This window comes from Dermacentor andersoni, chromosome 6 (genome assembly GCF_023375885.2).
Source record: "Dermacentor andersoni chromosome 6, qqDerAnde1_hic_scaffold, whole genome shotgun sequence".
In the NCBI taxonomy this organism is placed as follows: Eukaryota; Metazoa; Arthropoda; class Arachnida; order Ixodida; family Ixodidae; genus Dermacentor; species Dermacentor andersoni.
Window position 1 is genome coordinate 153,433,992 of NC_092819.1, and position 21,767 is coordinate 153,455,758.

Here is a 21,767-nt window from a genome sequence, read left to right on the forward strand (position 1 = left end):
ACTACGTTGGTGCTGTCTTTGCGGTCCGGGCTTGGATCACGGTTTGTCGGGGGCGTCCGGTACATGAACGTAAAGCACCTCCACCAGATGTCACGTGGTGGTGACGTAGAAGAACACAGTAGCAATACTGTGAACGAGAAAACTAGCTTTTATTGGGCGAACTTGTGCCCACAAAACAGGCTACACTTATAGCACAACGAAAGCGGCGAACACAGTCGGCGATCGTCGGAAATCTGCTCAGCGGGTCAAGCGCGTCGGCTTTTATACAGCAGTCGTCGAATGTTCCAGACTAATCGCTGGGACCCGCGCGTATTCCACAATGTTCTACGCCATTCGCGTCAGGCGATGAAATCAGATAACATAAGGTTCGGCGACAACAGACAGCCGGGTAGAATCATCGATAACTTTCCAGAAACGTCGGATACATGCAGGCGCGTCCGTCGCTGTGCGATTACAGTTGTTAAGCGGCGAAACGTGGTCGCCCGGTAAAGATAAGTACACGTGTCAATATTAACCATAAAGCAAAGTTTATCATCTATGTGGGTGATAAAAGTCTGTTTTCTGCCGGTAATAAGGTTCCGAACTTACTAATCATTGCAACGTCGCAATGAAAGCCCTCGAGGATTGGGCCATAGATAATTCAATGTAGATCAACGAGGGTAAGACTATGGCTGTCATTTTTAGACCGAGAAATGAAATGATCCCAACGCATGAAGATATTTTAAATTCACGTCCTGTAGAAATAGTAGGGCAGTTCAAGTGCCGAGTGGTTATATTTGCCTCTAACGTGTCATGGGATTATCACGCTAATTGCGTCTCAAACGAAATAGCTCGAATGACTAATGCTACAGGTTGCTTAAAAAACATCCTTGCTACACAAAATAAAATGGTGATTTACAACTCAATCTTCAACTTGCATTTGAATTATTGCACTCAGTTTGGGGTACCACAATGTTCACTAACCTTTAACGCATTCACCTAATCCGAAAAAGGTATCTCCGACATGTGTATAATTCGTCATGGCAACCCCCAAGGGCAGCTTTATTTAGTCATTCTAGAGCGAATGAAGTACATAACCTCTATAAATGTTGCCTCAGTGTTATCTTTAAATCGGAAATCAAGAGTAATATAACCAATCTCAGGAAATTAGCAGAACTAAGGAAATGTTAAACTATCCAACAAAACATGTCGAGGAATAGATAGTGCCGACACCTCGACCCAAACTTGGACAAGAACGCCTTCAGTATATTCTTCTGGCTCGTCTTAATGGTTATAGTCTCATTAATTGCGATTTGTTTTCTTGTTCGCGCGAAGAGCTTCATACTATGTATTTAAGTAACGTAGCTTAAGTTAACTTATGTGTACATATTGCTGTTTCGTGTATACTTTAATGATTCCTTGGCGTACTTATCTGTTTCTTTTTAATTGTGTAAGTTCCAGTACTCCCTCGTTGCTGAGCATTAGGTTATTAAACACGTCAAGCTGCCCTGGTGTAGCTTTTTTCTGCAACCTCTCCATCTGTATTGTGAGACAGGAAAATAAAATTGAATTGAATTCAATTCTTTATTCGCTTATTGAGTTAAAGTTACCGAACATCGGAAGAATAATGGACGCAAGAGATCTTTCTCTAGAGGCAGCGCAATCACTTTTTTCCATTGTCCTGATTTATAAAGGCCTGATCCAGTGCAGCCTTTGCCTCTTACAATAGGCCTAAAGCCGGGGTAACGAGTGACGAAGTGCTTCAGTGTTTTTGTTAGGACGTGCCACCAAGTAGCCCTGCTTGAAGCATTTACGAACTCTGTGGTGTATGAGGTTATGCGCGCAAAAATAAATACTTTTTTATCATTTTGTAATGTTGTAGAACAACCAGTGATAAACAACGTGCGGTCGGCGTGGGTAAGAGGTGTAACGCGTCACGGCAGCAGTCGGCGCCTTCTCGCGTGCCTTCTAAATAGTAAGTAAACGATTCTGTCCCTAGGCACTTAAGAGCTGGCTACGTGAGGGATTTTTGCGGCGCCATAAGTGTAGCAGCTTTCCGACAGGAGTTTATTTCAGCAATGCGCGCCACGGACGGTATTTTTTTGCTTTAGAAAATTTTGTTTCAGAATACGTACACCACAGTACACTTACCTTTTCGGTAACTTTTTCAAAGCGGCGGAAGTCACGGAATCTGCTTTGGTGAGCCGTGCCACGCCCCGCTGTGCTGCCTAGCAAATGTAAAGTCCGATAACCTTGCAGTTCCGCAAACGATGAGAAGTTAACGAAGAAATCAAAACTCACTATTTATTACAGCTCTTTGTGATGCACGTGCTGTCGCGAGACAGCTTCGGAGCGCCTAGAGGTTTAGGAGCTGGGGTGAAGGGCTCCTGCCTTCTAAAGATAACGGAGTTCAAATGATGACGATGACACAAGCACGAAGTCATGACGACGACACTATTACAAGTGATGCATAACAATGACTGCCTGACTGCGATGAAATCATGACAGTTGCAGTACAATGGTGGAATTATCACGATAAGATTACCGTAGAATGACGAAGGAGTGACGTCGAAAGCTTGACGAAGATGGTATGACGACAACGGCATCACGACATTGCGATGACGTTACTGAAGTGAAGTTGGTAAGTCGAGAGCGCGACGACGACGGCATGACAAGAGCTGAACGTTGCAGTAGTTTGAATGGCGAGGATAGAATGGCCGCGACGGAATCACAACCACTGTGTGACAACGAATCCATGATGACGACTGCAAGGCGGCGACGCAATGACGGCGACTGTAGTACTGCGATGGCCTGAGGACGACGGCGTGACGAAAGTCGGACGGCGAAGCTAGAGTGACGACGACGGCACATCCATGACGGCGTGACGACAACGGAATGACAACGAATGCATAATAGCGACTGTCTGACGATGACACAATGAAGACGATTGCACTACGATGGTGGCATAATCACTATTGAATGACGACAACTCGATTACGCTTGAGACGAAGAACGAATGACGTCGATCGATCGACGAAAGCGGTATGATAATGGGACTACGTTATGGATGTGTTTCTTCTTGTATTCCAATTGTTTATTGGCGTCACATTGTGCTGTGCCATAGCAGCTTGTAAACACTATTATTAGCCTTATGTATGCACGAAGTACAAGAGATGCAGTGGGCGAATTTGCTATTTATTACCTCATGTGGGACCTTAAAACAGGCTCATCTTCCCCATTTCTGACATAGTGTATGGCTTCTCATATAAGTGATCCATGGTTTTCTGTGTGATCACACACATTGTGTCCTCGCAAGAACTGAATGCTGGGCTTGGTTCACAATGTCAGAAATCCAGCGCTAAAAAGCTGAACAGGATGGGACGGACCAAACACATATTCCAGCGTGATCGTCAGCGTGATCGCCCTGATTAGGCATGATCTGCAGGCGCAGGTTTTCTGCGATTGCTTCTTTGACAGCATTAAAAGGGGGCTTCCTCTTTGCTTCGAAAACAGAACATGGCCATCGTATTGGGAGGTAGCAACCTTCTTATTATTTACGCTTATGTATATTGACACGAACCTGTTTATGACGAAATGGAATATAACAAAATAATTGATATGACCAAGTAAATAAAATTCATCTGAAATCACCATAGAGATATCTGTATTTCAAAGTTCTTTATAACGAAGTGAAATTATCCTGCCTGTGGATATAGCGAACTAGATCTATTTTCGACACCAAAAAATACCCGACCGTTGCGTGCCTCTGTGCACGAGGTCTGGCGCTCATCTGCGGTGTCCACGCATCGAATACGTTGTCCAGCAACCCTTGTACTTCTCACCACCTCACGCAGCTGCGCACCGCAACCCAAGCAGTGGCTCGCATTTCTCCACAGACCCCGCTCTATTGCGCGTGGCTTTCTGCGCGAAGGGCACCACGCTGCGCGGCAACGCGTGGTGATACGAAATATTAGTGCACAAGCTTCCCTTTCCCTACGGCGCACCGCTCAGGTCTCCCCGTGGTCTCCACGGCGCAATGTGGTGAGTCACGCCCAGGGCGCGCATTAACTTTTTTTCTCTCCCTGCACACGCCGCGCAGGCTGGCAGCTGGGCATGGCCTCCGAGATCGCATTGGCATCGGTGAAATTTCGGAAGCCACGAACCGCCCGAGCGAAGACGGTGCGGAGAAGTTCGCTTACCTCCTCGATCACACTGCGCAGCGCTGTGTTGTGTGTCACGTGCTGCTCGACCTCGACGAGCCAAGCGGAAAGCGCGCGCGAAAGACGATCACAATGGAACAGAAGGAAGCTATTTAATGGCTGTCGTGTGATGGGCTAAGTTTCGTGTTGCCCACGTCGGAGATCTTTTGTATTTTTATGCAAATTTCATCGTATGCGTGGCCATGCAGCGGTTCTATGGGCCGCAAAGCCATCTTCTTATTGCCATGTCTCAAATGTGCACCCCAGTGGACATACATTGCAGTAAATGGCAATACAGGTATTACGAAGTAACTCATATAAAGAATTTATTACGGGTCCCCTTATAACGACCTTATACGGAGGTTCGAATGTACTACAATATAATAACAAATGGGAAATAATGAAATGCGCAAGCTGAACCATTTCTTAACGAATCTATACACGACGTAACACAATCTGCTTCAGCATGGTGCAGTAAAGGAATATCATCTTCATATCACTCTATTAGGTAGTGAAAGGCGTATTTCCTGCGGCCTCAGACAATGACGCACATTCCATAATTGACATAAACCAACACATGGTGCCTGCCTTGAAGCGTTTTTTCGCACTGCAATGCCTGAACTTTCGTACCCTGAACAAAAAAAAGGTAATATAGCCACCTATTCATAGCTTCAAATGCCAGGATTGTTTCTGTGCTCTATAAATAAGCGAAGGCAATATCCGCAGCTTATTGAGTGCGCACCTTGCCAATAAGGTTACTCTACTGCGTATTCACGCTGGCGGTTCAACAACAGCGTCAGCCAAATCAAGGACACAATTTTTGTTTCACAGCATAAGGTCAGCTCATGCAATAATAATAATAATAATAATAATAATAATAATAATAATAATAATAATAATAATAATAATAATAATAATAATAATAATAATAATAATATAATAATTATAATAATAATAATCACCCTGTTTTATGTCCACTGCAGGACGAAGGCCTCTCCCTGCGATCTCCAATTGCCCCTGTTCTGCGCCAAGCGATTCCAACTAGTGCCCGCGAATTTCCTAATTTCATCACTCCACCTAGTCTTCTGCCGTCCTCGACTGCGTTTACCTTCTCTTGGTACCCATTCTGTAATCCAAATGCTCCAGCGGTAATCTAGCCGGCGCATTACCTGACCTTCCAAGATCCATTTTTTTCCCTTCATGTCAAGTAGAATATCGTCTATACCGGCTGGCTATCTGATTCAAACTGCTATCTTTCTGTCTCCTAACGTGATGCCTAGCAATCTTCCTTCCATCGCTCTTTGCGCGGTCCTTAACTTGTTCTCAAGCTTCTTTGTAAGTCTCCAAGTCTCTGTCCCAGATGCCAGCACGCCAGATATGCCAGATACCAGATGCAAGATGCCAGATATGCCAGTACTGGCAAAATACACCGATTGTACACCTTCCTTTTCAAGGATAACGGTAAACTTCCAGTCAGGAGCTGAGAATGGGGGCCGTATGTGATTCAACCGATTTTTATTCTATGAATTTGCTTCTCATGATCAGGGTTCCTTGTGATTAATTGACCTCGGTAAACGTACTCCTTCACAGACTCTAGAGGCTTACTGGCCTTACTTGGTGACAAGTCTCCCATTTATCGGTCGTGCTTACGTTGCAGTTTCATTTGAACAAGCGTAAATGCGACTATATGAATGTATCGACAATCTACAGAATCTCGGGAAGGAATTGGCATGCACTAGGCGAGAGCTGGCACATTGTTATGCGGCCCGCAGCCAGATATTTAGCGGTAGGTAGGTGAGCCATCTTATACAGTCGTCTTATGTACATGCAGCAAGCCGTCTGCTTGTGTAGGCTAGAAGAAATTCACTGGTATCATTACTTTGTTTTTGTCACCTTGCAAATTTGTTGGAGACAATATACATTGCTAGTCATGTTTTCTCGATGCTAGAGATGCCTTAGAGAGATTTGTGCGCTTTATTTCCGCAAGAGGCAACCGCGCTTTCGCCTGTTTAGCTCGTGCATTCACGGATAACGCCCATTGTGCTCCTATAGCGTGGGTGCTAGAAATCTCGCGTTGGCGTGATTTCGGAATACTGGGAGTGTTCCGTTTCATTCGCGTTGTTTCCATGCGCCTCACGTTCACTGCAGCGCACGACAGCACCGAGCACAAAGCAGAACAAGTAGAATCCAACGTCGCAGGACCAGATTTGCGGTCGATTGTATTTGCGCCTACGTTGAGCAATAGCGGATACTCTTGCGTGGCAGACAAAAACGTCACGGAGAACAGCAGCAGGTGTCGCTTTTGTTACTAGTCTAGCATTGCGCTTTATTTATTTATTTATTTATTTATTACGAAAATACCGCAGGCCCATGCGGGCACAAGGAGGAGTAGTGAGATAAGAAAAATAAAACACATGCATTCAGACTGAAACAAACAAAACGCTCACACCGCTATTGCAAAATTAATAGACAAAAATTAATCAGATCAATTGAGTTAGCGATCTTTAACAATGATAATGGTAGTACGTCTCATTCTTTGATACTACGGGAGAAAAGGGATAATTTGAAAGTGTTAGTTCTTGTTTGACAGGGAGCTAAGGATTCAGAGTGATGATGTCTGGTTAGTCTTGTAGCTAACGCGCATATGGAGCACGATGGACCAATAGTTTGTTATTTTTTAGCACAAAAAGAAATGTAGAGCTTAGAATCTTCCATCGTAGTCGTCGTGTTTGTACAACACCACGATTGTGCATGATAGTTGTTGGTGAGTTGGCTATACGGTACTTGGAAAAAAATAAACCTAACTGCTTTCCGCTGAATCAGTTTCAGTGCATTAATACTCTGTTCATTATGTGAACCTCAAACGGTGCATGGGTATTCCATTTCCGGCCTAATGAGTGATCTGTATGTATGAACTTTAGTTTCCATGCGCGCTTGTTTTAGTTTATGACGCAGAATACAATGTTTGCGAAAGGATGCAGCACATACATTAGAGATGTGAGAGTTCCAACTTAGGTTGTTAGTTATTGTCACACTGAAATGTTTATATTCATTTACTTCAACGAAAGGATGAGTAGGAAGACTATTTAAAAACATCCATTTATGTCTTTTCTTGGTTATCGGCATGCATACTGTTTTTCTTCATTCAGCTTCATGTCCCAGTGTTTACAGCATGAATACATGTTATGAAGGTTAGTATCCAAACGTTCCTGACCCTCTCGGCAAGCAATCTCAGGAAACAAAATGCAGTCGTTTGCGAATAAAAATATTTATACTAGTTCAATAATAGTGTGATCACTATAATTAATAAAAATTAAGAAACAAGAGTGCTCACAGTACGCTACCTTGTGGTATCTCGGAAGCAAGCGGTAAACGACGCGAAAGGTAACCATTAACAGAAACCGTCTGTGCACGATTTTGTAACTAGACGGAAATTCGGTCTATTATGAAAGAGGGGATGCCAATGTATTTCAGCTTGAAGCTTAGCTCTTGATGTCACACAGGGTCCAACGCCTTTCGAAAGTCCAAAAGATTACGTCAGTTTGACCAGACTTGTCAATAACACTTCCGAAATTGTGCATTACTGTGGTTAGTTGTGTGACCGTAAAAGAGCCCTTCCTATAGCCATATGGAAAAGAAGAGAGAATGTTGTTCTCAGTTAAGAACTTGATAATGTACTTAGTGAGACTATGTTTATGCTCCTTACAGCTCAAGAAGTGAGAGATACAGGATGATAATTTGAAATACGGAATTTGTCACCTTCCTCTTACATGGGCACCTTGCGCGCAGTTCACCAGCCATCCGGCAGATCCGCGGATAATAGGAATGAGCGATAAATGCATGCAAGGAATGGGGCGACCATTCAAGCTTAACGACGAAGGAACGCATGTGCAAGTCCATCAGAACCTGGTGATGCTTTCTTTAGTCTTCAGGTTAAGAAGCATGACCACAACACCTCCTAGTTATACAATATCTTCGAGATGAAAACATGATACAGGGGTGAGATTGAATGTTTTAGAAGGGAGGGAGAACACGCTGTTATTAAAATATAAGTCAAGATTATCCGCAATGGCCTCCTTGTCAACAATTTGAACACCATCGAGTTGTATCTCGTCAACAGACGTTTTATTGTCAAGAAGTCCCAGAACTTCAGAGCTGATTGTTTTTAAAAATTTGGTAGGTATTGTTGAAAATAATGCCATTTGGAACGTTGGAACGCCTCATTAAGCGCCGTTCATGTGGCTTTAACAATGGTTGTAGCTGCTCCTCTTTTTTTGAAAGCGCTATAGTTTTTAGATGTAAGACCTCTCTAGTTATCCAGGAATTCCGATTTTGTTTCCGTGGTATTGTTTTGTACGGAATTATCAAGACAATAAGTGCGTATCTGCTTAAACTGATTACAAAGTACATTAACAATTCAGCCTTGAAAGCTGCTGAATTTTAGGTCAAGGTAATCCAGGACACTCTTATTCCTGCCATGACAAAAATCTTTTACAGAAACTATTTCAGAAGCGCAGCACAAGGATTTTTAAGGCTACACGCTAATAACACCGGAGATACCGGGATTCGCATACCGGTATCCTAAATACCGGGATTCACAGAGACTGTATATTTTCAATTGTCCTAGTAACAAAACAAGTTCTAGGATTGAAGAGGGTGCACCACCAACTCGCGTAGGCTCTGTTGCTACTTGTTGCACATCCATCTTAAGCATAATAGCAAGCAAGCATCCAACATCTGAACACCAATCTGTATTTAAATATGCATTGTGCCAGTCAACAGCAGGTAAATTAAAATTTCCAACAATAATTACTTCTTTAGAAGAACATGACCCTAAATGATCGCGTGCATCCTTTAGAAATCGCGGTGGTGCATGCGGTGCTCTACAAACCGCAGACAACAATAAAGTGCGCGATTCTGCAATGTCTGTATTGTTATTTGCCTTCGCAGATGCGCGATAGCCGTTGTCTGTGCTTATACCCAAGTTTCCTTGGCGGACTTATAACCTTTCGCAAAGTCTTGAAGAGCTCGAAATAACACAGCTCAGTGAAATGTCAAATTTCCTTTAGAGGGTCGTATAACCTGTCGCACGTCTTCAGACACCAAACACCCACTCCATTCCCAGAGAAGCGCGGGAAACGGGAACGCCCGTTTCGTGTCTCTAACCAAGCGTCGGCGTTTGTTGAGTGGTTTTGTTTTACTTTCCGCTTCCTTCCCTCCTCTTTTTCAGCAGTTAACTGCTGCTATTCTGCTTCTTCAAAACCGATATCTGCGACTCGTGGGCTTCAAGTGTCGGCGAGTTTAGAAAAGGAGGAGATAACGGGAGCCCCTAAACTTCAATAAATTCTGCCGCCTCTTCCTGTCGCAGTGCTCGCTAAGGCGGTGCGAACTCGGTTACCGGAGGACACGCTTTCGCACTCCGCCTCGCGGTCCGGAATCCGGACACGTGGTGGGAAGGCGTAGGCGTCGCTTTCATGGATTTCGGAGGCTTTCAGTTATGTTTGCTTTTTCGGGGCATGGGCACTTTTCTCGTTAAATGTGTGGTGTTGCCTCCCGCGTCTCGGCCAGTATTTTCAAGTTGTTGTGTCCTCTGTGTAATGCTTTTTTTCTTCTCGGAGCATCTCTTTCCGAGTTTTGAGTTGAATTCATCCGCAACAATTTGAGAACTGATGTTGACAACCCTGCTTCATTGCTTGATGTGGGCGAATGCGAAGAACTCGGTCGAAAAGAGTACGTGCATTGCAGAACCAATGTTCACAGAGCCAAAGATCAAAAGATAAACATCTGGATATTTCTTGCATAGTTTAACTCTCATTAGGACTTTCTCGTATGGATAGGAAAGGCTTGATTGCCCTACATTTTCCCCGATGCTATAATGCTTTACTATCGTAATATCCTTATCAATGAAACGTCGGCAGAGAAAGAAACGTGAATTTTCTAACAACCTGTTCTGTTTGCTTTGCGAAACCATAGAACCTTCCTCTTTGAAGGAGCCTTCCTCTTAAGCACGCGTTTCTCGAAGTGGGCCGTCAAGCAAGAAAAGTCGACAACTGCATTTTATTTTGCAGCTCACTCGTCGATATTCTCGCTCTTAGAACTCTGAAAGCCAGGGTTGCCTACAATTTAGGAATCCAGTGATTGCATCCCAGAGGTCATCAACCTACATTTGCTGTCTTGTTATTGTTTCTTCTGCTTTATTAAGATGGTCCTTTAGAAGCATTTGTCCTTTCACTTCGAATCTACACCCAGGTAATTTCCACCTCGTCAAAAATTCACCTCAAATGGTGGAACAGTGCTAGTCGTAACCGGTGGTATATTAAAAAAAGAACGTTTTAGGTAAAGTAAAAAAAAAAAGTCTCTAATCCACGCTGTGGAGGTGGTTCGAATGAGAAGCTCTAAACAACAACTGGAACGAATACCCATTACGACGTGTATATATATATATATATATATATATATATATATATGTATATATATATAGATTGCAATGATTCACGTTGTGACATTCACAGGCACTTTAATTAATTGTCAGCCTAAAACGTTTCCAGGGCCTGCGACTTGGCTTGTGCCGCTACTTCGTGCGGCTACAAAGAGTTGACCAGTCTCAAAAGAAATGTACTTAACCACATATTCGCGGGTCTCGTATGCACGCTGCACTTCTGGAGTCCTCACTTACGTCGCCTTCCCATAGCACTGTCAAAACACAAATTAGTTGCTAGGCGGGCTCGTCTTTTACGTACGAAAGTGCAGTTACGTCGCTCCCTGCTTCCTATGCTACAGTGAAGCTGCTGCCGCCCGTGGCGAATTGCGCAACAGTAATCTCTACAGGGAAGCGTATGCGTGGATAGCTATGTGCTTCGCATTGCACGTAGGCACACGAGCGCCTTATCATCAATTATGTGGTTCCGATTCCTGTTTCGAGCTTCTTATTTACTGAAACGAATGCTGTTCTCTATGTTGTATGCGTGATTCCTAAGAAAGTATGCCCTGTTCATTTCACTATGCTGAGTGTTTGTAGCCTCTGCCTTATGGGGGTACGAGCTATTGCATTTGGGGGTATGAGTCAGGGATGATGATAGCTTTCTGTCGCGATTACAGCACGAACAAATCCCAGGATTGTAGGCATGGACAGCTTCTATGGGAAAAATAAACAGGTGACATTTAAACTCTACATATACATCATGCAACATAGAACAAAAAATAAAATGCTCCCTGCATCAGATGCCTCTGCCATAGTTCACAATAGTGACATGTGTACTTGTTTATGTTTTTCCGGTGATCGCTTTTCACTAACTAGCAAACGTTAAACGTTATACCGAAGCGCAAGGCGGGCCTTCATGATTTGGAACTTACGCGAATGTTGTCGTTCATTCTATCTGTTGTGTATGTTATCGCTGAACCATGTAATAAAAGACTCAATGCGCGACACCAATTGTGTAGTAATTTCTGGAAACCACGCGGGCACCATCGATTACACTATACTCCGTTCCATACATAGCAGTGAACGCTGTGGAAGCTAGACGGAATTCTTGCGGTGGCTTCATTCACACTTAGATATAGTTTGATGTTTTGAAGCGAAAAGCTTCACTACGATAATCAACACCGCGCTTCGCGCGAGCCGGCGTATGCCGGAATTGGCTCTGTAAGGGCCGATTTAGGCTCAAACCGCCGATGGCCGCACGCCGCACCGCAAGCCAGCGGTCCGCCAGTATTGGCCGACGTCACGTCACGAGAGGCGGTGGTGAACTTTCGCCTTCGTGCGGCGCTCGCATAAACATCGCGCTGGTTCGTAGCGAAGCGGAGTGCGAGGCCTAGGCCCCTAGGCTGCAGCGGCAGTTTGTTTTTTGTGTGGTTTATTGTGATCATTGCAAGAGCTATTCAGCACCTGCAAAGCTATTCGTCCAATGAAACAAGCAGCTGTACTCTTCCTGACCTCTTCAGTCCGTGCGGTCGCCAAAGGAAACAGACGGATGTGTGTTACGTTTACGTGATGGTCGGAAGGAATGAAGCTGGTGATTTCGTGTGTTTTGCCGTTTTTTGCATGTGCATTACAAACGCGAAGGCCATCGCATACACCTGAATTCTAAGCATGACACTGGTTCGGTACGTGGCAAAATGAAAAGATTGCGATCGCCCTCCCCAGCATATGGTGTTCGTAGGTGTGTGTGCGCGCTTCATCGATACCAAGATTGCAAGTTTGTGCAATACTGGTTTGTGTTTCAGAAGTGATGGCACGATGTACAGCGATGAGCTTCATTATCGCCTCATCGCAGTCATTCGGATAGGATAGGAAGAAACTTTATTTGTCCAACGGTTGTTGATGTTGGTGCCCGGGGCTAGGCGTTCGTAATGTGCTGTTTGTGTCTTGCTTCATGTGAGCTGTTTCGCAGGCTGCGATGCGCATTGGTGACCGCGAACACGTACAGAACGTTCGAGCGCTAGGGTTCTTACTTTTACGAAGCGTAAATGTACTGTGATGTGTACGTGCAATGTGTCGCAGTGGAGCTAGGCGTATAAGTGTTCGTTTCATGCAATATGCATATGTTCTGAAGTGAACCGTGCATAAACGTTGCGGGTGAGTTTTGGTTCCGGCCCTTTCTGCCTCGTTCACGTATCTTGAGCGTTTTTCAGAAGTTACTTCCGTGCTATGAAGGTGTTTGTAATCAATGAGGGCAATATAAGGAACAGCTTAAAAGTTACATGAGTACATGCGCGCTGTCTGGAAATGTGGGCGCGCTTATGCACTGTTCTCACGAACGCAAATTTCGGGCACTCTTCATTTTTGTCATGTAGAGACTGGTGTGAACAGCGAAAATCCTGAGGTATATTTCTAGGTTAAGCAAATTATACAGTCTTATACTGAGTGATGTGAGCACCTTGCATGTGCAAGAAATTCAGCTGCTTGTTTCTTGTTAGTATCTGAGTACACACTGTTAGTGCCAACACCAGTGGCACGGCATGATAAGCATATAATGTATGAAAATTACATACTTTCTTTTGATTCTTGACAATTTGCATTTTTGATAAAAAGCCATATGCATGTAACAAAGCATGATGAAAACACAACTGGTATGGTAAATATATGATTCGAGGATGTAGCAGCAGAACTTAAGGAACACGGACGCAGAATGGACGACTAGACGAGGATGCAGCTGCACTGTCAACTGATTTCTTAATTGAAATTACCACTCTTTTATTTCGTCGCCATATCTATCTGTCTGAGGCTGTCTCAAAACGGTGACTTCCTTTCTTGTCAAGGCGACTGACGGTGTGCTTACACATTGCGCTCCTGTTTTACTTATCTCAAATGCCTCAAGAATCTCCCGAGTTAGCCTATTGTTTTTTTTCAGGACTTGCACTTCATAAAATTAGGGGGGGCATGTGCTTACTTAGCTATCTTGTCCCTTCTTGTTCATTTCGCAACGTTTGCCGTGCAAGGCCAGATTGCTGCCAAGGGTCCCTGAAAGTGATGATGCGTGCTCTCTTGTTCGAACATTAAGGCATCTTCCTGTTTGCTCTATGTATTGTTTTCCACAGGACAAGAGGATGGCGTACACAAAATACCCCTAAAGGCCCTCGAAGGGGGTTATTACATAGGGGGGGGGGGGGGGGGGGGCTACAAGAAAAAACACAAGTGTACATTCAGGTACAGCATACAAAAAAAAGAGAAACATTTACAAGACATTTTTTTCCGCTCAACAAGGCAGTGTAGTTATCATATTGAACCAAGAAACCAAAAAACAAAATACAAAACAAAAAAAGAGAAAAAAAATCAATGTACATAAAAACATCAGGAGCGAGCAACAACTCACAAAGCATCAAAAATATCAGGGAAACGCCCTTAATAAGAAAACAATATTTTTTAACAGCGCGTCGCAGTAGTGCAAATTGTTTCCTTAAATTTGGCTATGTCAGTTTCCATGGCTCTGTATGAGGGTAAATCGTTCCAATCGATGATAGTGCGTGATACAAAGGATTGAGCGAAAGTTGATGACTGACACAAAATGCGTTTCACTTTGTTAGGGTGATCGCGGCGAGGAAAGGTAATCGGCGGTGACTGAAAAAAATCATCACGAAGGGAGGTATGGTGGAAAATTTTATGAAATAGTGATAAGCGAGAATGCTTTCGACGAAGGCTCAAGGATTGCAACCGGCACGTTTCTTTAAATATGTAACGCTGGTGAATGTTGAATAACCTGAAAAAATAAATCGAGCAGCACGGTTCTGCAGGGCTTCAAGGTTAGAGGCTAGATATACCTGATGGGGATCCCAAATTGCCGCAGCATATTCAATTTTCGGACGAATGATTGTGATATATGCCTGTTTTCGTACGAGTGGTGGCGCTTGCTTGAGGGTTCGCTTAAGTATTCCAAGAGTACGGTTAGCAGCTGCCAGGGTTAAATTTATATGGTGGAAGTGGAAGATTCAATCGTGCTGTTATTAATGAAGTAAGTGTTTTCAATTCGAGACTTTCGGCCGTTAAATGTCATTAACTTGGTTTTGGAGATATTAAGCGACATTAGCCATTTGGAACACCATAAGATAATTGCATTAAGGTCGGATTGCAAGCATTGACGATCGATATCAGAGGAAATTGTGCGGTAAATTACGACATCATCGGCAATGAGACGAACTCGGGACGTCACGCAAGAAGGAAGATCGTTAATATATATTAAGAAAAGTAAAGGACCTAGCACGCTGCCCTGGGGGACACCGGAAGTAACGTGGGCAAAAGAAGAATTGTAGTTGTTAGTGGAAGTAAACTGGAGCCTGGCGTAAAGAAAAGCTTTAACCCATGCGAGGACGTTAGGATGAATGTTTAGGCATGCAAGTTTGAGAAGTAATCTGTGGTGCGGAACGCGATCAAAAGTTTGGAGAAATCAAGGAAAACTGCATCTACTTGTAAACCAGTGTCAACGGATGAGTGTAAGTCATGAACAAACCCTGCAAGTTGTGTTTCACAAGATTAGCCCTTGCGGAAACAATGCTGATATTGGTATATTATGTTGTGACTTTCTAAGTATTTGGCAATTTGGGAGTGAATGACGTGTTCCATGACCTTGCATATGGTACTTGTTAGCGAAATAGGTCTGTAGTTGCATGGTGAAGAACGGTCGCCTGACTTGAAAAAGCGTGCTACCTTGGCTATTCGCCAATCATCGGGGATAGTGCCTGTCGCGAGGGATTGTGAAAAAAGGGCCGTCAGAATACCACAGATGCCATGGCGTGTATTTTTCAGTATAGTGTTATTGATACTATTATGATCACATGTAGAAGAAATTTTCAGTTTACTTAAAAGGGAAAATATGCCCGCTTCGGTTATATCAATCTCTGGCATGTCGACGTCAGATATACAATCCTTCATAGGTGCGGTAGTAATATCCTCGCAGGTAAAGACAGCCGTGAATGTCTCATTTAGAAGTTCTGCGCATTGAGATTCTGGTAGTGAAGTGTTGTTGCTATCATGAAGACTGATATCAGGATGTTTGGGATTCACGATGCGCCAGAATCTTCGAGGGTTATTTTTAAGCATAGATGTTAGGTTATGGCAAAAGAAGTGACGGCGTGTGGTTTTAAGTAATTTTTTGTATTTTTTATCGCAGCCTTTGTAACGCAGCCAAGAAACCGACGTAACGTTTTTATCGGCCCGTCTGTAGAGTCTCTTTTTTTATTGTTTAAACGCCGAAGCTTCTGCGTGAACTAGGAAGCAGTACGGTTGCTTTTTATTGTAATAGTAGGTATGAATTTTTCTATTACTTCTTTGAGGAATTTTTTAAACAGAAGCCAATTTTCTTCTACCGTGAATGATAGGTGCCTGTCAATAAAGTGCTCTGAAAACACAATAATTTGGAATTCATACTAGCAATGTTGGCTCTGTTGTAGCATCGGATTTTTTTGTTGGTGGCTTGTCGTGTGTTAAACGGGCGTGTGAGGTTGCCGGTGATAATGGCGTGGTCAGAAAGGCCATCTGAGTGGGTGATATCAGTGCAAAGGTCAGGATTGTTTGGAAGGATCAGGTCGAGAATATTTGCAGAGGTTGCCGAGTGCCGTGTAGGTTGATGTATTACTTGTGTTAGCGAGTGGTCTAGGCAAGTGCTAAGAAATTCGTTCGCTTCGGTATCTTTGCACCCAACTGTGAGCGTTGACCAGTCTATTGAAGGAAAGTTGAAGTCGCCGAAAATAATTATTACCGAGTTGAGAAATCGGATTATCACATCATCCAAAACTCTGCGAAATTCGCTTGCAAACGTGCACGTCATATCAGGAGGGCGATAAAACACACCGATAACAAAAGACGCTGGGCCACACTTGAGGGAAACTAACACATATTCAAGAAAGGAATTAACGGCAACGGGAACGGCCACTACATCATGTTTTATGGCAAGGAGAACACCGCCTCACTTTCTCTGAAGCCTGTCAGTACGACAAAAATTAAATTCTGTACCGCTGACCAAAATACAGTTGTCAGGAACAGTATCATTCAACCAGATTTCGGTAAGAGCCACTATGGAAGCTGAACAGGAATCTACCAACAAAGATAGTGGGACAGTTTTTGGGAGAACACTTCGTATATTTGCGTACAAAAAGCCAACATCACTTGAGGCCAGTTGCTCTTTGTGTAAAGAAGGTACTAATATTGTGGCAGGAAAGCTTGTATTATTGCATCATTCGGTCTGGTCATTTATAGCAGTTACATTTTTCGTCTGAGTCCCACACGTACAGATCTTTATTGATAAAGAGCTTAGTGAAAACGAGCTTAGTGCGATCACCTTCTTTCTTAATACTTTTAGCAAACTGTAAGAGTTTTCGGCGTTTTTCACGAACAGGGGCTGAGTAATCTCGGGAGATACTGAGTGTTGTGTTCTTTAACTTTATGCCCATGTTTAACACAGATTCAACCTCTTTCTCGTTAAAAAACTTTGCTATAATTGGTCGTTTCTTATCTGCCGAAAATGAGCCTAGTCTGTGCGCTCTCGCAATGGTGTTCAGACTTAGTCCGAGCTCATCGGAGCAAAATTCCCGCACAAGTTTTTCAGATTGCTGCTACGTTTCCGCTTCTTCCGTATCATCAATACTAAAGAACAGAACATTGGCACGGCGGGAGCGGTTCTCTAAATCATCAATTTTGTCTTGCATTGCCGAAAATGTTTTTTCGTAAAACTTGGGAACCTGCGCACGAGCTCCCACGCCAGCCTGTGACTCAAGTGCAATTACTCGCATTTTAAGTATGTCCACTTCATTTTGCACGGTAATCTGCATGGTCAAAACTTTGTTGACAGAATCCAAAAGTTGTGTGTGGCTTGATTCAATGCGGGTAACTGCGTCAAAAACCGAGTTCAATTTCTCTTCTTGCGGTTTAGTCATTGGCCCCGGGTTTACCTCAATATCCCCGCTAAGCAGTAACATGCTCCAGATACACAGCACTGCTTCACGAACACGTTTCAAATAACCAGGGGGCCACGACACTGCTATCAAGCATACATCATCACTCCGGAAGTTGCACGACGTGCAATTGACGAGTGCGCTGACACGGCAGCAGTGCCGCAGCCCAATGTGAGCAGGCTTTTGAAGGGGTGTAGCCAAGTGACTCGGTGCCGGGTTGCCAGACAATGGACGAAGGAAAGGCTATTCCTGGCGGCGGAGCACACGGAGTGTCCAAAGAAAGGCCGGGCAGTGCCTGGATCCAGCCCGTGCAGTGTCTGTTGGCCAGGGGACGCCCCAGATGAACCGTTGAAGCTGAGTGCGAAGGCGGATGACCCAGGGTAGCCAGCAGCAGCACCTGAAGGTACATAATTGACGAGTGCGCTGACACGGCAGCAGTGCCGCAGCCCCATTGTGGTTCCTTTTTTTTCCTGGTTCACTCATGAACACATACTTTTTCCCTTGTTTGGTGTTGAGCACACTACTCGGACGCCGTGTTATTCACCAACCTTGATGACATTGTGGGTCAGTCCGTGCACATATGTAATTTTTGCAGAAATGTTTTTGGCATCCACAACTTCAGATCCGCTTTTGTTTTCTTTTCTTTTAGTCTTCTCTACGAGGCCTTCAGCTATCACACGGCATAGCTTTCACACGGCATGTTTTTCCTTGCATTTTTCAGCCTACTTAACTGCCGCTGAAAACTTGGTTCATATTGATGCTGGCATGATTTCTTTAGTGCTGAATAAACGCTGCACTCGCTATTGCCCTTTTTAAAGTCTTGAAATGGTGTGACGTGAAGGGAAGAAATTGTCTCTATCCTCTGGGCTCGAACCCCCAGTGTAGATGTCCTGGTTGGAATTCTAGTAAAATGTCGAGGAACTGCAGGGAATTGTGGTTCAGACGCTCATAAGGGAAGTTGAGCTCTGGGCACGTTGATCGGAAGGACTCCAGTACGGTGTCCTCAAGTTGTTGGTAATCAGTTGCATTCTCTTTCAATAGATGAAGCGCCAATAGTGATGGCACACTAGGAACGAACAAAGATAGGACAAGGCACTACTTGCAACTATATATTGAAGTCAAAGGTGGCTGATTAATAGCCATGGGGAGAAAAGGGCGAAAAAAGAGGAAAACTGATTATGTGAATGCGCACGTGGGAGAACACTGAAGATATATATGAAGGGAATCACATTTAATCTAAATCTAAAACTTATCTATGAACATGCTTTCATTTGTGTAAATATTGACACGTGTACTTATCTTTATCGGGCGACCACGTTTGGCCGCCTAACAAATGTTATCGCGCAGCGCAGGACGCGCCTGCATGTAAAAGAAGTTTCTGGAATGTTATCGATGGTTACGTCCACTGTCTTTCACCGAAACTTGTGTAATCTGATTGCATGCATGAGCGACGCGAATAGTGTAGAACTTTGTGGAAGACACGCGGGTCCCATCGGTTAATCTGGAACATTCGACGACTGATCTATAAAAGCCGACGCGCTTGACCCGCTGATCAGATTTTCGACGATCGCCGACCGTGTTCGCCGCAATCGTTGTGCTATAAGTGTAGCCTGTTTTTGTGGGCACAGGTTCGCCCAATAAAACGCTCGTTTCGTTAATCACAGTATTGCTACTGTGTTCTTGAACGTCACCACCACGTGACAATATTCAGAGACGGGGTGCTCTTTTCTTAATCTGGTTGGCCTCCAACAATTAATGCGCCACAGAATCTTTACATTTAAACATGATTGTTGTATCATGAAGCCTTGCTTCACATACTTGTTTCTTCTCATTCCCGCAGGCCTTGCAATGAAGCGGCTAGTTTGAACCTTATCCATTTTTCAATGAAAGCTTATGTTCCCACAGGCATTCATTAATACATCGGCCAGTTTGGCCGATATACTCTTACCCACACTTCAGCGGTATACGACCCCTTCTTCACACTTCACAAAAGGGTTCGTATGTTTAATTGAGTTTTATTTGTGCTCAGCAGCTGTGTGTTTTCAAGGCTAGTTTTATGTGCAAAAGAAAGGAATTTTTTGCATGTGTGATGACACAGCAAAGCACCTTCTCTGCCAGTGGCCAACTGTCGCATATCTGTACATGTGTGATAGCGTTTCCCTTTCTGTCACGCGGGTCATATTGCAATCGCATCACCCTCGCCCACTATGTGTATATAATCGCTGGCCGCCAAGCTGTCATGTGCTTTCTGTCCTTATATTTCTTGGCTGTCATTCTGTCACTATAAGTTGCTGCCATGCAATAAAACATGTTTCAAGTTCAGTCTGCCACTTCGTTCACGGAAGCCCCGGAACACGACACCAGCCTTTCGCGCTAACAATGTGTTCTGTGAGCTTTACTTCATCTCAGTAGTTCCTTGCAGCACTGGAGAAGCTGCTGGGCTCCTTAGCTAATAGGAAGGCTGAATGCCCCTCAAGATGTGTTCATCGCGCTGCGCCGTCTGCTCGGTGTGTGCTTTCCATCATGCCGGTACATGCTCCATGGTTGGAGGATTAACGCAAAAAATGTTTCGATGCCATAACCATAAGCATTGTTTGCGTGCATGCGACAGCGGAGCTTTGCTTCACCTGTACACTTTCCCTCCATTTACCTTGCAGCCACCTTAATAAGCAGCAAAGATGAACGCCCTCATAAATGTTCACGCGTGGCACAGCGTCTGCTCGGCGTCTACTTTCTGGAATGAAAGCAGCTTAGGACACAATCAAAAGCTCCATTTTACTGACTGCAGTATTTATCGTGGGTGCGAAGAGGGTGTTGCGACAGAAAGCCTGTGTGCAAATACAAGGAAATATACTAGGATGCTGATCAAAAGCTTTATAGGTGTATTGTGTAAAACCACAATTACATACAGGAATGACATGACACTCCTCATAACTTAAAGCAACGGTTCATGGGATACACATATACGGGCACATAAACATGATGCTCAATGCAACTTTGACTTGAAATGATAGTCACTTTTCAGATAGAAGTGACATGATGACATACTGGTAATCAATGCCTGTTATTTCTTTATTCCCAGAATGATCAGTTGTATAATACTTGTACCCAGATACAATAACGCATCTCCGAATCACAGATGTCACATCCCATCTGCCCTATGCAACTTTGCCACATGAAATGGGAAACTCATTGACATAATCAGTTACGGATTATGCCAGTGTTATGCTGTTTCTTGCAGTTTTATCTTTCACGAGTATTTGTGTAATGTTAAAAATAGTACCCTGATGTTCTAAATGCTATGTATACTATATGACAATTCTATTCTTTTTCCGTGATCAGAGGAGGCTTTTGTTTCAATATATAAATTAGAAGTTTTTTAACAACGAATATGTGACAAGCCTCCCAAAGGCTAGCAGGCTAGCACGGTGATGAAAGTATCTTTTAGCCATATTGGCCCAAAACTTTCGCATAGGCTTTTTTTTTCATAAAAGCCAACCACACATCTCTTGATCTAGCAGATTTATCTTTTATGGGACAAGTCTGTGTTTTCCTTGCAACAAGTCCTTTTACATGTGTCCGCAAAACAATGGTCCTTCATTAAGTTTATTTTTTCTGCAACTTTCATGTTTTTTGGTAACAATTTATTGTGCATTTTTCGAAGCTCTTCATACAGCAGTCATTATTTCTTGGAAAGCTTCTTTGCAACGATGCTCTAAAGTTGTTCATAGACTATTCAAGTAGTTTTTTTAATATAACAATTAGTAGCCTTGCATTTAAAACTTATCCTTTGTCCCCAATAGTTAGCTATCTTTTGCATTAGTTGGTTAAGAGGTAGTACCTAAATCTATGGAAATAAATATTGCTACTACAAGTATTAACGTCGTCGTGTCACTATTCAATATTTGATGCTTATTACTTTTGTTCAAATTGTGTTTGAAGAAAAATTAACATTCTCCCACGTCTACTTCTTATACATTGCACAAAGATGCGACCAAGCTATATTTGTGCTTTCTGAAGTCTTACTTTGCTGCATATAATAGTGGCAAAAAGCAGCTTTTCAGGGAGAACTTGATTTTGATGTTTTGTGTATTTGTTCTTCTGCCGTAAGTGTAGTGAATCGATAACTATATCGCACACAAGTACACAGCTTCTCAATGAAACAGACATTTATTTGATACACATGAATTCGCACCCTGTTCATCT